The following is a 7,471-nucleotide window of genomic DNA, read 5'->3' on the forward strand; positions in this document are numbered from 1 at the left end:
CTAGGACATCAATATCATTGCTCAATCTGATTAAAATTATGATCTATATTAACTCTTGTGCTAGTATATATGAGGATAACGAAATCAGAGATCTATGTTTTAATTAGATTGTGTCATTGCTTTAAAATTAAGGCTCCTTGAGAATCAAAAGGAATAATTAAGAGTAGGAACCGACTTTTAGGTCAAACGTTTTCTGTAATATCCATAGGATGGCATATATATAGGTTGCGAATAATTCAACGATATGCAAGTTTTGCAAAAAAAGCATATTTACAAACACCTAACAAGAGGACATTTTAATTAAACGGGTTCATTCTTCGGGCGAGGACGTAATAACCACAACTATTTATAAACAAAACACTTACTATTATACCAGCTTCCTTTTGTTAAGTATTCTCTTGAATAATACGAGTAAAGTTTCCGTCACCAAACCTATAGTAGTAGATTGGACACAATTCACTCCTCCCTTTTCATCGTAGAATAAGTATACTAGGTAGTATACGAATTCTCTAAAACGGCTGACATAAAAAAAAATTATATCCAGACAAAAATCACCTTAAGCAGACTGTATGTCACATTCAAAAAACCTTGTACATCTACCCTACCCCTTTTCTTATATATATATATGTGTAGGGAATATATGCATGTAACAATTTCGAAAAGTCGCATAATCTGAAGTGGATTTTCTTGAGCGGAATCTCTCTCTCTCTCTCTCTCTCTCTCTCTCTCTCTGAAATATGGGACTAGGCTTTTTAAGGGTAATGGAATTAAACAGATGATGGCACATGTAATTATATTTTAAGATTATGAAAAGTCAGTAGTGATTATGATTAAATAGCATGACTTGTGTTTTACCTCATTATAAGAATACTAGAGAACTATGTCCTAGCATAAAACAAACTCTATAGTGAAATCAACCAACATTTATAAAACTTATTATATAAATACATAAAAGCTATACCTATAATTAATTACATGCATAGCCTAGCCATTGAATAAAAAGTCCCCAGTCCAGTGACAAATATTACATAAATATCAGGACGAAAACATGTTAATGTGATATGATTATGAACCTTGCTTTGTAGTATACTGGCATGCTGGGGTGGATTTTTAACATGTTATTTCACATGGTATATATATATAGTTCCGCCAAGACTCTGAGTCTCGCTCTTGATTACTGATGAAATAAATGACTGTAAAAGCTTGGGAAAGGGGTTTCGTATCATTTTGGAGACCCAGCAATACAGCGTCATTTGTTAGGACACATGTAATTTGATTATCTATTAGCCAGTTCATCTCTGAAGGAAGGTAAAGCAAGTGTATACGGTTGTTCAGAATTTTCTATTGAGTATACTGTATACGTGTCGTTGGAGTATCATCATTATAGGTTCCAAGTGAATTGTCAATACCCAACTCCCTTATCAAAGCATACAAAAACGATATATGTGGTGGACAATATCATATATGTCATGAAGACAGGTGTTAAGCAGTATTTGGGATATTTGAAGATGGATTTTGTTTGAGTTGAAGGATCCTGTTTAAATTACTAGAATTCGTCGGGTACCAAGATCTTTCTCAGCAAACGATAGTTGAGAAAGAAAGGTTTCTGTGTGTCATTTTTTCCGAAGAAAATTTAACTCTCTTTTTAATATTACATAAAAATCACAAAGTATTAGAGACCTTTGACGAATCTATAATGATTTCGTTGTCCCTTTTCTTTCTATAAACCTTGAGAAGTGCATTAGACGCTTCGTATTACAACAAAGTATTGCTTACAGGTGTGAATATTTGTACATGCCATTCAACCTAATAAATAACAAAAAATCTCAGACAATGATCGAACAATAAGATGTTATTCGGTATTTCCTTTGCAACAATTAATGTACAATGTGTACATGGCTTACGCTTACATGTTTTGATATGCGTTCGTGTTACAGGCAAAGGAAACAATATATAAAAATAATATAGAAATGCCATGGAAACATGATTGTCAATCAATGAATCGGATGAACAGTTCCGAACACTTGCTTAAGACGAATGGTCATGTACAGTCTAGTGGGGAGGAGGTAGCATTATCAAAATACAGCTTTAACTCATGCACGAAAAGTATATATGGAAGATGGATTGAGGGTGTTCTTTCTAAATTTGGGGACTAAGTCCAATTTATTAATGCAAGAAACTTTAAATATTTGTTTTACAGAAAACATTTAACGGGGTGCATTAAAGATATCGCTGGCCGTACACTATACATAGCCCTTTCTACAGGAAAATGGCAGAACTGAGACCAGTTTCAAATATAAATATGTGAATTTCTGTATTTGTTAAATCAGTGCACGCTCTCTCCGAGAAGGCAATCAATAACTTGTGTTATATATGCCTTTTTAAAATTGTAGATTATCCACTGGGTACAATTGCATACTCTGACAACATCTTAATGTATGAATGCACCTTTTTTTATAATCTAACATTTGTATGTCACTAACCTTCTCAATACACATTATTAGTTCCTATATGTAAAAATAACAGTATCGGTGTAGCATCTCTATCAACTTTTTCTAAGGCTCGTTTAAAGCTGTGTTCCTGCACAAGTGGTACTACCTTCCGCAGGCATAAAAGCTTGTCTAATCGTTTAAAATCAATCATTTGAAATATGTTATGTAAATTATAAACAAAAAATCTGATCTGCTAGAATAAAAAGTTTTCCGGGCGACTAATCCGTCACAATGCAATGTTTCATTATAGTAAACCTGATATATTTTGTCTTTTCAAGATACGATCAAATACACAATCAATTTACTATGTGTTAAACTTGTAATTGTCAATGTTTTAATGTCTATGTATGCAAGGATGAATATAGAGGTTCTCCGGGCTGTTTCCGATGTCAATATGACAATATATAGGTGTAGGAGGAAGAATCTATAATTTATTATACAAATGTGAATCATTGCTTTTCTATTTTTACAACAAAATTAAATTTTGACCAGTGTGTCGCCCGATTGATGTATTAAAAAAACCGGCTGACTATGCAATCTCAGAAATGACTAAATAAATAAATACATACGGTTTTGGTTATCGTGTTCCTAGGAAAAAGTATGTAGTTGATTGTGGTTGCTATCTCAATGTACCATATCTCCGATTCATTAATATATTTACACCAAGATGTCATTAGATGTGATTGTATATCCTGCATTTATCATGCTTTATCATACAATAAGTACAACAAATCGGGCTAACGCCCTGGTGGGTGTATCCTATATATACATAAACCTGAGAGCACCATATTACAGTTCTGTACAGAACTTTCGTTCATGATAATAAATAGAACTTTTTGTATGGTCAAGTTTACTAGGGTCCGAAATGAGCTTAATATATACCCAAAAAAATCATATAGAAAATAATGAAAATCAAATTAACATGAAATTAAAATAAATTAATGGTGACATTATTTTTACATTGTATTTGTAGTTGATTCAAATATTTGATGACAATCGAAGGTTCATTCGTGTGATTTTAACATGGAAAATGTCACGTGAATTATTCTTATTGAAGTAAAATTTATAACAAAAAATGAAGAGGTTCAAGTTTAAAATAACTTCACGTCATCAAAATTTGACTTGTGTATTAATCAGTGGTTTGAATTGACAAAACACATTGCGCGTTCGAATTCTGCAAGTCCATGTCCGATTTATGTCCCAAAAAAATCACATTTTTCCAATCCAAGGGTCCTCTTCGCCCCCCAGAATCCGCCCCTGGCGAGTGTCAGTTATAAGTGTTACATATTAAACCTACGTTAGTTTGGTTAAAGATAAAACTGATTTTAGAATAGATAACGAATTCAAATCATTCACCAAACATTTGAAATTAGTGATTTTCTCAGTCTGAAAACTGCCAATAAAAACACGTAAATGGTTGTTGGTGTTTATATCGTGACTTGATGGATGTTGGTGATAGAGTTTTCTCCAAGTAATAGCAACAAATAATTATCACTAAGTGGTGTTGACAAATATGTCTTCATCAAATAAAAAAATAGATTGGAAGCTGTTGTTAGATATGTATATTCTTGTACAAAAACCGTCTTGCCATACGTTAATTATGTCATAATGACAAATACTTTCTACGCTAAAAAACAAAGGAGCTTATTCACCTAGGCTAAAAACAAAGGAGCTTATTCACCTAGGTTAAAAACAAAGGAGCTTATTCACCTAGGTTAAAAACAAAGGAGCTAATTCACCTAGGTTAAAAACAAAGGCATTTATTCTCCTAGGTTAAAAACAAAGGAACTTATTCTCCTAGGTTAAAAACAAAGTAGCTAATTCACCTAGGTTAAAAACAAAGGAGCTTATTCACCCGAAGGATTGTCAGTAGGGAAGGATCCTCTTTCGAGCATTGCTAGTAGATTGTTATTGGTCATCCTTCATTCTTTGTAAAATAATACAAAATGTTGATAAATTTGACTGGGAGATGGTTTCACCATAATTCCGGACACGCGGCGATTTCAAGTTTGATATGATGTGTAGACACTTGTCTGTTGTCGAACACAATATGTTAAATTCTATATGTGTTTTGTTTTAGTGTTTTCGAAATGTTGCAGTCTCGTTGACGTTTGTCCAACATTTACATTTATTCATAACTTTGCATCCATGTATGGGTAGGTTTAACATCATTCCACTAACCCGTACAATTTTATAACGGTTAATTGAATGACCTTGGAAACTGTAATATCTGGTGTAAACCATCGACCTTCTTGGTCGTTTGCATAATGGGAGCAAAACTAGGACATTTACTATATACATATTGGCTGATAAATTTAAGTGATCACACATTCTTTAAACATACTCAATGAATGAACAATTCATTACAGATACGCATGATATTATATGGTACATCAAATTCGTTTTCTCATTTGTATTTCCCGGAGTTTTTAATAACAAATAATGTGTTCAACCGAAAATCAGATATATGTATACCTCTTCGAAATGTTTTTTTACAGGAATGAGTTTTCGTTGCATTTGCTCACAAGAACAGATACAATAAGTTTGGTATTTGCAAGAGATACACGGATTGTCTTTCAAGTGCCGATAAAAGACACAAGTCTTTAACATGTAACATGTAAGCAAATACGACTACTCTGAAAGTCTTGCTAAAAGATAAGTTTTATTCGTATTGAAAAAAAATGTAAGTCTTTAAGTGTTGATGACAGATACGAATTTTGGTATTGATAACTGATTAGTGTCCTGTAAAACATTAACAGATACTAGTTTACTATCAAGTATTGTTATATACCATACGCGTTTCTTGCATCAAGTATTGGTGACTGAACAGTGTTCTGTAATTAGTGATAAAAGACACTCGTGACAGGGTTTGGATGAAGCCAAGGGGGCGGGGCGTCTTTGATAATTCAACATCTAGAGGACACAAATCGTTTTGTCAAACATTTTCATAATGTATCCTTTTTCTGTAAAGGGTATGCGTTTAGAACCCCCGACTACAGCCGTGAGTTCATCAGCATTAAAATTAAGGGCAGATGATACACAAGGGAGAATCAAAAATCAAAAGTCAAAGGGAGAGCAACACGAACCCCACCAAAATCAACTGCACAGGAATGATACGCAGAATCGGTTCCACGTGTGGCACTCGTTATGTTGCTCATATTAAATACAAATCAATGTTAAGGTGGCTCGTCCATTTAATAGTGTGCATATTTTAACGCATGTTTCTAACGACGAGCGCGTGCTCTCCGTCTAGGGAACAATCGTCTCGGGGAGGGGACGTCTTCTCATACATAATGTTGACACACTAGAACGCTGGCTTGTCAGAGAGCACATTTTTCCCGATGTCAACAGGCAATGATAAACGTAAAATAGGACTGGTACAGTGTATTTACAATGCAGTGTAGGTACATACTGCGTGGCTTGTAGATCATTGGACTTAGTTTGGACTGAATTGTGTCGCGACCATTGGAACATATTTGTGGTCATATGTGACACCGATATTTTATAAAGGTCAGCCAACTCATGGTGGCGTCCGTTTAAACTTGCGAAGGGATGACATCAACTTAACCAAAAGGAATCTCTGGTTCAATAGCTTCCTTGTAAGCAGCCACAATATAATCTGGAATATCATTTCAACTATACTAGTACCATGCATGGAAGATATATACTCCCTATGCAGGCGCTGTTGGAATGTTGCTATTAATAAATGGAAAGCCGTAAAAACATCTGTATTGTAAAGTTTTGCCTTTAACCGACCATCAGTGCCAATTTCTAAACGTATGTCAATATATGAGATAGACTTAACTGTATTTGTGTCATTCTTTAGTTCAAGATCGATGGGATATATGATTTCAACTTATTTACCAAACTGTAAATAATTTCCTGAAAGGACATCATTTATATTGCAGAAAGTAAAGTCAAAGGATAATGCTAGCTTTTTTTCATTTTTTCCTAAGCCTCACCTAAATGAAGCCTGGTATAAACGAATAAAGAAACGTGTCGACAAGGAGAGGAGCATAGTTGGTTCCAATGGAAATGCCGATTTCTATTTAAAAAAAAAAAACAAGTCCTTCTCACTTAACGAATATTCTGTCAATAATAAATTCAAGCATCTTGTTCATGTTAGTTTCAGAGGATTTTTTGTTTAAATCAGTGTTTTTGTGTGTTTTTGTTTTGATTACAAAGTATGGTTTATCCCTTTCTGAAACAAAAATCTATGCCATGAAACAAAGTAAAACTGATTTCTTCAATCAGTCTTCAAGTTTAGAATGAAGAATACTAGTGTAAAGAGAAGAAATTTCAAATGTTTTTGTACTATTACAAGAGGATTCAAGCCGGCTCTGTAGTAGATAGCTTCACAGTAGCTCTGAAGCCCGTATTTTATTTCTTATCAAATAGATGTTAATAATTTTGAAAGAGGATTTGTGAAGCATTTGACAAACCCAGCAATGTAACGTTGTTTGCAAGGACACTTATGTTATTTCTGTATCCAGTACAGCGAGGTAGGATCCAGCTGTTTATTTTTGGTTGAAATTCAAAAGGAACATGATCATTGTTGAAAGCCGTACGATGACCTATAGTTGTTAACTTTCATACCGTATATTCTTTTTTATATAAAGAACAGTTCAAGATTACCGACTTTAATTAAGTATTGTTATCAGGTATACGAGTTCGCCTTTAATTGTTGAGGAATACACCTTGTTTGGATAATCGTCAGTGTTGGTGATAGAAACACCACAATCAAATCATTTAACTTTTGCGAAAGACATGAATTCTCCTTACTTTTCGTCATCAGTCCCGTCTTAGTAATTACGGTTGAACAACGTGCTAGGTTTATCCGCCAGCCATTATATAAATCTTTGATAGCTGGTTAGCAATAGCTTAGTGACTTACTTGTACATAGCTACAGCAAACATACAACGCCGTACAGTAAACGATACCTTCTCCTCCATGGCTGTTATTTTTGGTTCTCGACTTCA

The sequence above is a fragment of the Mytilus californianus genome, unplaced genomic scaffold, assembly GCF_021869535.1.
Source record: "Mytilus californianus isolate M0D057914Y unplaced genomic scaffold, xbMytCali1.0.p SCAF_1, whole genome shotgun sequence".
NCBI lineage: Eukaryota > Metazoa > Mollusca > Bivalvia > Mytilida > Mytilidae > Mytilus > Mytilus californianus.